The sequence below is a fragment of the Sinocyclocheilus rhinocerous genome, unplaced genomic scaffold (genome assembly GCF_001515625.1).
Source record: "Sinocyclocheilus rhinocerous isolate Xijiao unplaced genomic scaffold, SAMN03320098_v1.1 scaffold1159, whole genome shotgun sequence".
In the NCBI taxonomy this organism is placed as follows: Eukaryota; Metazoa; Chordata; class Actinopteri; order Cypriniformes; family Cyprinidae; genus Sinocyclocheilus; species Sinocyclocheilus rhinocerous.
Window position 1 is genome coordinate 401,197 of NW_015634336.1, and position 7,880 is coordinate 409,076.

General features: G+C 36.7%; 1 long non-coding RNA gene and 1 pseudogene across 1 annotated transcript in view; both read right to left on the reverse strand.

Annotated features, from left to right (window-relative positions):
- LOC107745523 (uncharacterized) overlaps positions 1–1,789 on the reverse strand; it is a 4,139-nt gene extending 2,350 nt beyond the window's left edge. The window contains exons 1-2 of the long non-coding RNA XR_001640607.1: positions 1,734–1,789; positions 668–887 (exon numbers count right to left, since the gene is read on the reverse strand). This is a non-coding gene — a long non-coding RNA (uncharacterized LOC107745523). The remainder of the gene's footprint in view (positions 1–667; positions 888–1,733) is intronic.
- A 5,472-nt stretch (positions 1,790–7,261) lies between these two features.
- LOC107745534 (pancreatic secretory granule membrane major glycoprotein GP2-like) overlaps positions 7,262–7,880 on the reverse strand; it is a 10,869-nt pseudogene continuing 10,250 nt past the window's right edge.

Below are 7,880 nucleotides of genomic sequence, written 5' to 3' on the forward strand. Positions count from 1 at the left end.
TCTTAATAATAGAGTTCGCTATGTTGCTAGGTATTTATGTTTTCTTATTATTTTTTTATTACTATTACTCTGATTTATGTCTTAGTTTTTGGTTGTACTATGTTTACCATTTTTAAAGTAATTTGAAATTGATTTTTATATTTTTATATATTTGTATGTGTATTTTGAATGTACTATGGCAATTAAATGCACTAAATGGGTTTAGTTTTCGCAGTTATTAATATATGCAATTTCAGCAATAAAAATGTTCATTTTTCTAAAAAGGAAACAAATTACTTGTTCATTTTAAGAGACCTGTCTTATTTTCTCTTGTATATTTAGTATTGCTCTTTAATAAAGAAAAAGTTCTTCTTATCCGATTACTCGATTAATCGATGGAATTTTCGGTAGAATACTCGATTACTAAAATAGACGATAGCTTCAGCCCTACTTCAAATTATTATTTTAAAAACATTGCAGGAACAAATCCCATGTTTCTAACTATTAAATACATTTGCTCAACTACACAATTATCAAATTACATTGAAAATAATTCCCATATTATTTTATGTTTTTGCTATCTTATTGCACAGCTCTAAATATTTGTTCCTATTACAACAGATCTAAATCTGCTTGATGCTTTATAACCTTCAGCCGCATTAATGAAGAATCAAGAATAAACACCAACCTCTTTGTTCTTCAGTGCGTTTCATTCTGCAGGGTTCTGGATCTCTCATCCTCTCTCTGTTGTCTTTAATTAATTCAATCTTTGCAGATTTTAGCGCTTTCTGGTGGTTTGATGCTCATCTTCACTTGTAGGCTCAGGCTGATGGAAATATTCCAGCATTTATTGGTGAAATCACTGATGCTGTGATTGTTGTGGGAAGAGCTTCACTGAACATTAATTTCTGTGTGGAAATTTATTATTATTTATTTATTATTATTTACACATTCAAGCATTTATGTAAGTGAAAAAATGTATATATTACTATATTAAAAGTAACAGCATTGACACAAAAAAACACTTAAAATTTGACATGCTCATTCAGTAACACTGCAATCACATATGTGGTAATTCACACATTCTATACATTTGTTCTTTCTTTTGTAACCTTTTCCCAGTTTCGTTAACTCCAGGTAAATAACTACACTAAAACACACAATATCTAAATATAGTTTGGTTTCCTAATAACTGCATTCAAAGCAGTAAAGTAATTAAATTATGAACATGTTGTAGTTTTATACAAGCAGAAGTTGACAGTGATAAACTCTTTAAACAGAAAGAGCAACACTATGAAAAATTGTAATGTTTCCAGTGTGTATATTATAAACCTGTTCATATTTATGTGAAGATTTAAAATGTCCTACTATCTATTCAGTATGAAGTATTCAGCAGAATCTGTTCTTAATTTTAACCATGTAAAGTAACTAACGTTACAACAGGAGATACCGGTTCTCATCCATTACCCTTACAGATCACAATACATTCAGTAACAGTGACAGTATCACTATAAACATAAAAATAATAATTCGCACGAACATACAGAAAATCGCTCGGGTCTGAATGAACTTAACATGTTTTGCACACATGCTGGTTGCCTGCTGTTCTAGTAAGTGTTTAAGTCAACAAACACAAAAGCGCTGTACTCAATTAAAACCAGGCAGAAACGACCTCGTATATTGTTGCATAAACATACTTTGTAAAGTGTGTTTTACAGCTGTTTCAAATATGATAAATACCATGAACTGCTCACCTCACAAGACTCGACGCTGACTGAGGGAGCGCGCGCTAGTGATGACGTCTTCTTTCTTCTTCTTGGTTTACGGCGGATCGCAGACTTATAAGTGCATTACCGCCACCCAGCGGTGTAGTCTAGTTTTACCAGCATCAGACCTGAAAGTGCTGGATCTGAAGATGACCTACTTACTGTGATTCTATTGTGTTTTCCCCCCAGCAGGACAGTGTCTATAATTCTGTTCATATATATGCATCGATTTAAAATGTTCCACATGGCTCATATAGGCTCAGTATTAAGTATTTAGCAGTAGGTATGTTCTTAATTTTAAACATGTAATGCAACTAGGCAGTTGAGGCAGCTTAATCAAAAATCGTGTTTAGATGAATGCATCTCAGGAGACAGGAAGTGAAGCTAACATTGGATTTGGACTTTGTTGCCTTCCTATTTTGGAAAAAACGAATCCTTCAAAGGCAGGCTTTTTCAGTGCTGTAAAAGCAGTTTTAGGTTCAATATTCGCTGGATATTTGCCTAGGCAATTATTTTAGAAAAAAAAAAATACATAAATGTAATTTTCGCATTGTAAAAGTTCATTACACTAAAAAAAAGGCTGGGTAGGTTTTCAACCCAAATGCTGGGTTGAGATTGCTGGGTAAGGACGTTGGGTTGATTTAATCCTATCTGGGTTGAAAATTGGTCTTAATCTATTACCCAGCGGCACTGGGTTGGAAACGCGGACGTGAAAGAGAGCATGCATATCACGTTAACATCGGACGACACCAGTGCGAGAAGCCGCCATTTTCTCAGCGTCTTCAGATGGAAGCGAGTGAAAGACAGTAGAACAAGTAGGTTACCGAATGAAATGAAACACGCAAAAACTAGCCATGAAGAAGTCTATGCTATGTCATTCAGTATAGTTAAATTTTCACAAATCATGCTATAAACATTCATAAGAGCACTAGACAAAGTTATTGTAGTTATGTATTGTTGCATGAATAATAAACAACTGATAAAATTATCCACCCTTAAATATAGTAAAGTATTAAAGGGTTAGTTCATCCAAAAATGAAAATTAGGCTGTGTTTTACTCACCCTCGAGGCATCCTAGGTGTATATGACTTTCTTCTTTCAGACGAATCCAGTCAGAGTTATATAAAAAATTGTCCTGGCTATTCCAAGTTCTATCATTGCAGTCAGCGGGTGTTGAAGTTGAACAGTCCACAAGTCGTCAAATAAAGCGCGCGCATCCATAATAAAACGTGCATCACACGGCTCCGGGGGGTGAATAAAGGCCTCCTGTAGTGAATCCATGTGTTTTTGTAAGAAAAATGTCCATATTTGAAACGTAATAAACACTTTTTTCTCACTTCCGGTATCTGTCATACACTGAATCAGTTCCGGTGAATGACACAGCACGTATGCGCAGCGCGCACGCCTCTGAGATATGCTAGTCTCACGAGTTTGTTTATAGGAGCAAAGGAAGCAAAGTTTCCTTACTTTAGCAAAGGACAACCAGTCTCCTCTTGGTTTATATCTAAATCCTCCGACATTTTTCTTTGCAAATCCTCGGTTTGTACTTCTAATTCATGACCGGCGTTTTGTTTTGTTCTCTCTCCACTTTCGTCACTAATCACGCAACGCCGACGTCATACGTCATCCGCCGGAACTGCTATAGTGTATGACTAGGGCTGGGTATTGAGTTCGATACTTTTTAGGCACCGACCGAATTGCCTCGATACCATCGAGTATCGAAAAACGCCTAACAGATGTGTAAACTGAAGACTATTTGAGCTTTATTAAAACTATTTTGTTCCTTTGTGCAGTGGCTCAGGAGATGAGTCTTTGAGTTTGTATAAACATCAACAAGCTGAAAAATAAAACCAAAGTTTTTTTTGTTAGATAATGTAATCTTGTTAAAATTGATTTCATAAAATTGGTATCGAAAAAAGTATCGTTCAGGAACCGGTATCGAAGTCAAGGTATCGGTATCGGTATCGATATCGAAACATTTTGAACGATACCCAGCCCTATGTATGACAGAGCTTTTTTTGGTATAACGCCTAAACAAATTTTCTTAAAACCTCTTTTTTTTTTTCAACTTCAAATTTGGAATATAACTTATTCAGACATAAGGCTTTAATTTTTATATTTTATATAACTGTAACTTAAATATGTTTTGGTCAGCAGCTAAAATAATAAAAAGTGTGCCTGTGTCAAAATATACAACCCAAATTCCTAAAAAAGCTTTTGAATTTTATTTGTTTGTTTGTTTGTTGTTGTTGTTGTTGTTGATGATGATGATGATGCATGTCACAAATGTATACATTTCTCTTTCAATATTGAGACTCAGACCTTTCCAACAATAATGTATTTTGTCAAGATTATGAAAAGTTTTGATTGTAAAATACCGTAATACAAAATGGTTTTCACAGGATTAATTTTGAGATTTTAAAAGTAAATAGACATTGTTCTTAAGGGGCATTTCCTAACAACTACAGACAGTTTGGATGAATAAGTCCAAGTGTACTCAATGGCGCAGTACATTCAGAATGTATTTTTGCATTCCACCGCACTGTTTTTCCATTGTTTTTCTGTGTAAATATGTTCTAGTCAGACTAGAGTTGTTGCACTCACATCTTTTGCAGCATCTCGTGCATGACACAGTGTTATAAACACGTGGTGCTCAAGTTAAAAGAAGTTCAACTTGAGACAAAGAGACAAAAAATGTCTCTAGAAAATTAGATTAGGCCTGTTGAGGCATCTGTGCCTTTTGTTCATATGGACATGAAATGGTTTTAAAATTACTGTATATCATTTATCCCAATTGTTTCTGTGACAATATATCGCCCAACAAAAAGTATTGATCGTGACAGGCATACGTGTAGCATTGTTTGGACTGTTAAATATTGTGATATTGTTTAAAATAGGAAGATGGTGCCAGCATGTTGCACGGCAAGCCGTCGCGTTCCTGGCTTTTTAACTGTTTGTGCTGTTATGCTAGTTTTGTCCATGTTTTTGAACTCTGTTTTATCTGTGCTGAGGTACGATCGCTCAACACTTCTGGAAATTCAAGCCTTAGTAAACTGTGTGGATTATCAGTATGGTTCTGGCGGCCATAATTTCCCTAAGCACCTGATGTCCATACCGCCAGAGCTATCTTGTCTGCACTGCGGCTCGCTCTTCAAGAAGAAGTGGCACAAAAGACGAGGAAAGCGCGGCGGAAGGTTAGCAAGAAATGCGAGGAATGTACGTGAAGTCTGTGCAAATTATCAGCTTCTACGGACGTGGCTCCTACCGGTGTACCCTGTGCAGCCCGTGCCAGTACTTCGAACTTTGCGGGGGAAAAAATATGACAAATATGACAAGGATTTCATTCAGGACTTTTCAGACTTTCTTTCTTTATTGTGTCGACCACTGACAATCTATTATTCATCGGGGACTTTAACATCCATGTATGCTGCCCATCGAAACCATTAGTAAAGCAGTTTGTTGATCTTGTGGACACTTTTAACCTAACTCAGTCTATATGTGATGCTACCCATAGACATGGACATACTCTTGATTTAGTTTTATCTATGGGTCTGTCCATTAGTAATGTGGTCATAGTGGAAAACTGTATATCTGACCAAAGATCTCTCATGTTTAATATTGATCTGCCAGCTGTTATCTCGAATAATAGATCTGTTGACTGTTATTTCCGTCCTGTAAATGAGATTACAGCAAAGCGTTTTGCTGAGGCTTATGAGGCAAGCCCAGGGCCTGCTATCATTGAGGCTTCTGGATCCTCTCTAGATATAGAGGAACTGTTTTTAATTCTGTATGTGTGGACATTATGAATGATGTGGCTCCACTCAGACTTAAAAGGTCTAAACCTCAGTCTCAGCCATGGTTTAATGATGAAACTCATGCTCTTAAATGGGCCTGTAGGAAAGCTGAACGCAGATGGAGAAAAGACAGATTACAGATTATTGTATGTTCTTTTGGCATTTCATTTATTGTATACCTTTTAAATTATCTTATTGAAAGAACAACAACAGCAGCAGTATGGTGTAACATTTATTTGAAACACATGTATTTGGTACTTGCTACCTTATGTCTTTACTCTTTCCTTTCATTCTTTTCATGGCTTTGGAAAACTTTCATCTGATGTTTCTCTACGTCGCTTTTTGCATAACTCCGGATCGTCGACACCAAGCTTCGTTGCAATTTCATTCAAGGAATTAAATGCTTTCTCTGAATCTTTAAAGTCTCTCTGCGAGCGATTGTACAGGTGCGGATATATTTATGGCAGCTCAGCTATTCGACACAGTGTATTTATGTTGCTAGTGACTTGGAGATGTTGTTCTCCTGCCTTACCTCCGTTGAATGAGAAACAAACGGGAAAAAAATTGCATGTCAAAGAAGGTGGAGTTCCAGAACACATCCACCGATTGCATAATCGCCACGGACCAATGGTAGCTCAAAGGTGTTTAGAAGCCAAAACGAACTCCCCCAGAAAGTTCGCTTTGGTCAGTTGTTTCGAACTGCTGAAATGAACTTCATTTCGGCCTGATTTCGTTCGAAATGACATCATATAAGTTCGTTCTTTGATTTCGTTTGAAGTATATCGAGGCCTTAAACCTTATCACTATGGGCTATGGTGATGATGATGATGATATTTCCCTACAAGTATTTAGATTATTGTTTGATCAACAGGAGGTTGTCAGTGACAGAATCTAAAACCTTTACATTTACAACCATATTGTAATCGTCACATCTCACCACTGAACAGTGATTGCTTGACAGAAGGCAAAGGTGAACAGCACAGTGCAGGTAAAGCTTAGTGGAGTTTGCAGTGAAGATAAACATCCTGAAGGAGAAACGGCTGGATGACGAGACACCGTTCTGCAGCAGCTCCACTGTGTCGTCATTTGGATTGGGACACCTGAGAATGTCAATGATAATCAATAAATTAAATTCTTTCATGCAAGACATTCTATACCAAAGTCGCCCTGTGCTTTAGTACTGAAATACTGAAAAGCAAAGAATCCCTAACAAGGAAATGTTAAATTTTTTTATTCAATCTATGTGCAGATCAAAAGGTTTTTTTTTTTAAATATTGTTTTACAGTGACATAAGACTCATAAGACTGGAATAGAAAAGAAGCATTTCTTTACTCTTGAACCATGAGATCCCAGCGGAGACTGTAATCACTGTAATCAGTGTCTATCACCAGGGCAAATTGTCCACTGTCAACCCCCTCAACGCGAACTTCCACATGCATCTCCTGGTTGAGCTCTGCATCTACACTACCAGTGAAGGGCCGGGTAAACTCATCATCCTGATATGGAATCATCCGAACCCGATATCTGCCTTCACTAGCTGGAAGGCTCTTGTGCACAATGTTGTTAAAATGAAGGTTAGATAGGTTAGATCATTACCCTGTTTTGTTATTTATGTTTCTGCTTAAAGAATTAGTTCACACGCATACACAAAATACACAAAATCTGAAAATGTTGACATCTGCACTAGCTCTATGGTAGTACATCTGAAATGTGTATTGACTCTCACCTCTCCAATGGGTTGATTTCCACATTCATGGAAAGTGTTTGTGTTTGGGGGTAAGCACAGCTGAAAGAATGCTTCAGAACCTTCTCTCTGCTAATGAGAACTTCTGCCCTCGGTGTTCCCAGAATGAAGTTATCATAGATGTAGTGGGTGCCATTGGCCTGTTTACAAAAAAAAAAGTAAATTTTGTAATTCAGCCTAATTGAATTCAAGATATGAGAGTAATAGTAACTACATAGGTAACACTTTATTTTGATGGTCCATTTTGAACATTCTGTCGACTATAAGTAACGTTGCACATACATGTCAACTAACTCTCATCAGAGTATTAATAGACTGTCTGCTTAATATCTGTTAACTCTTTATTGTAATGGTCTCCCAACAGACTGACTATATAACTTATTCTAACCCTAACCCTACCAGTCTACTAACACTCTTCTAACACTCTAGTGAGAGTTAGTAGACATGTCAGTGCAACGTACTTATAGTCAACAGAATGTGTTAAAGGAACCATCAAAGTAAGGTGAAACCACAACATAACCCAAACAGTTGCATCAGTCAAGTAATTGTGAGTCACATATTAATGGTGGAGAATGCGGGCAGCAGTTTTTTTTTTTT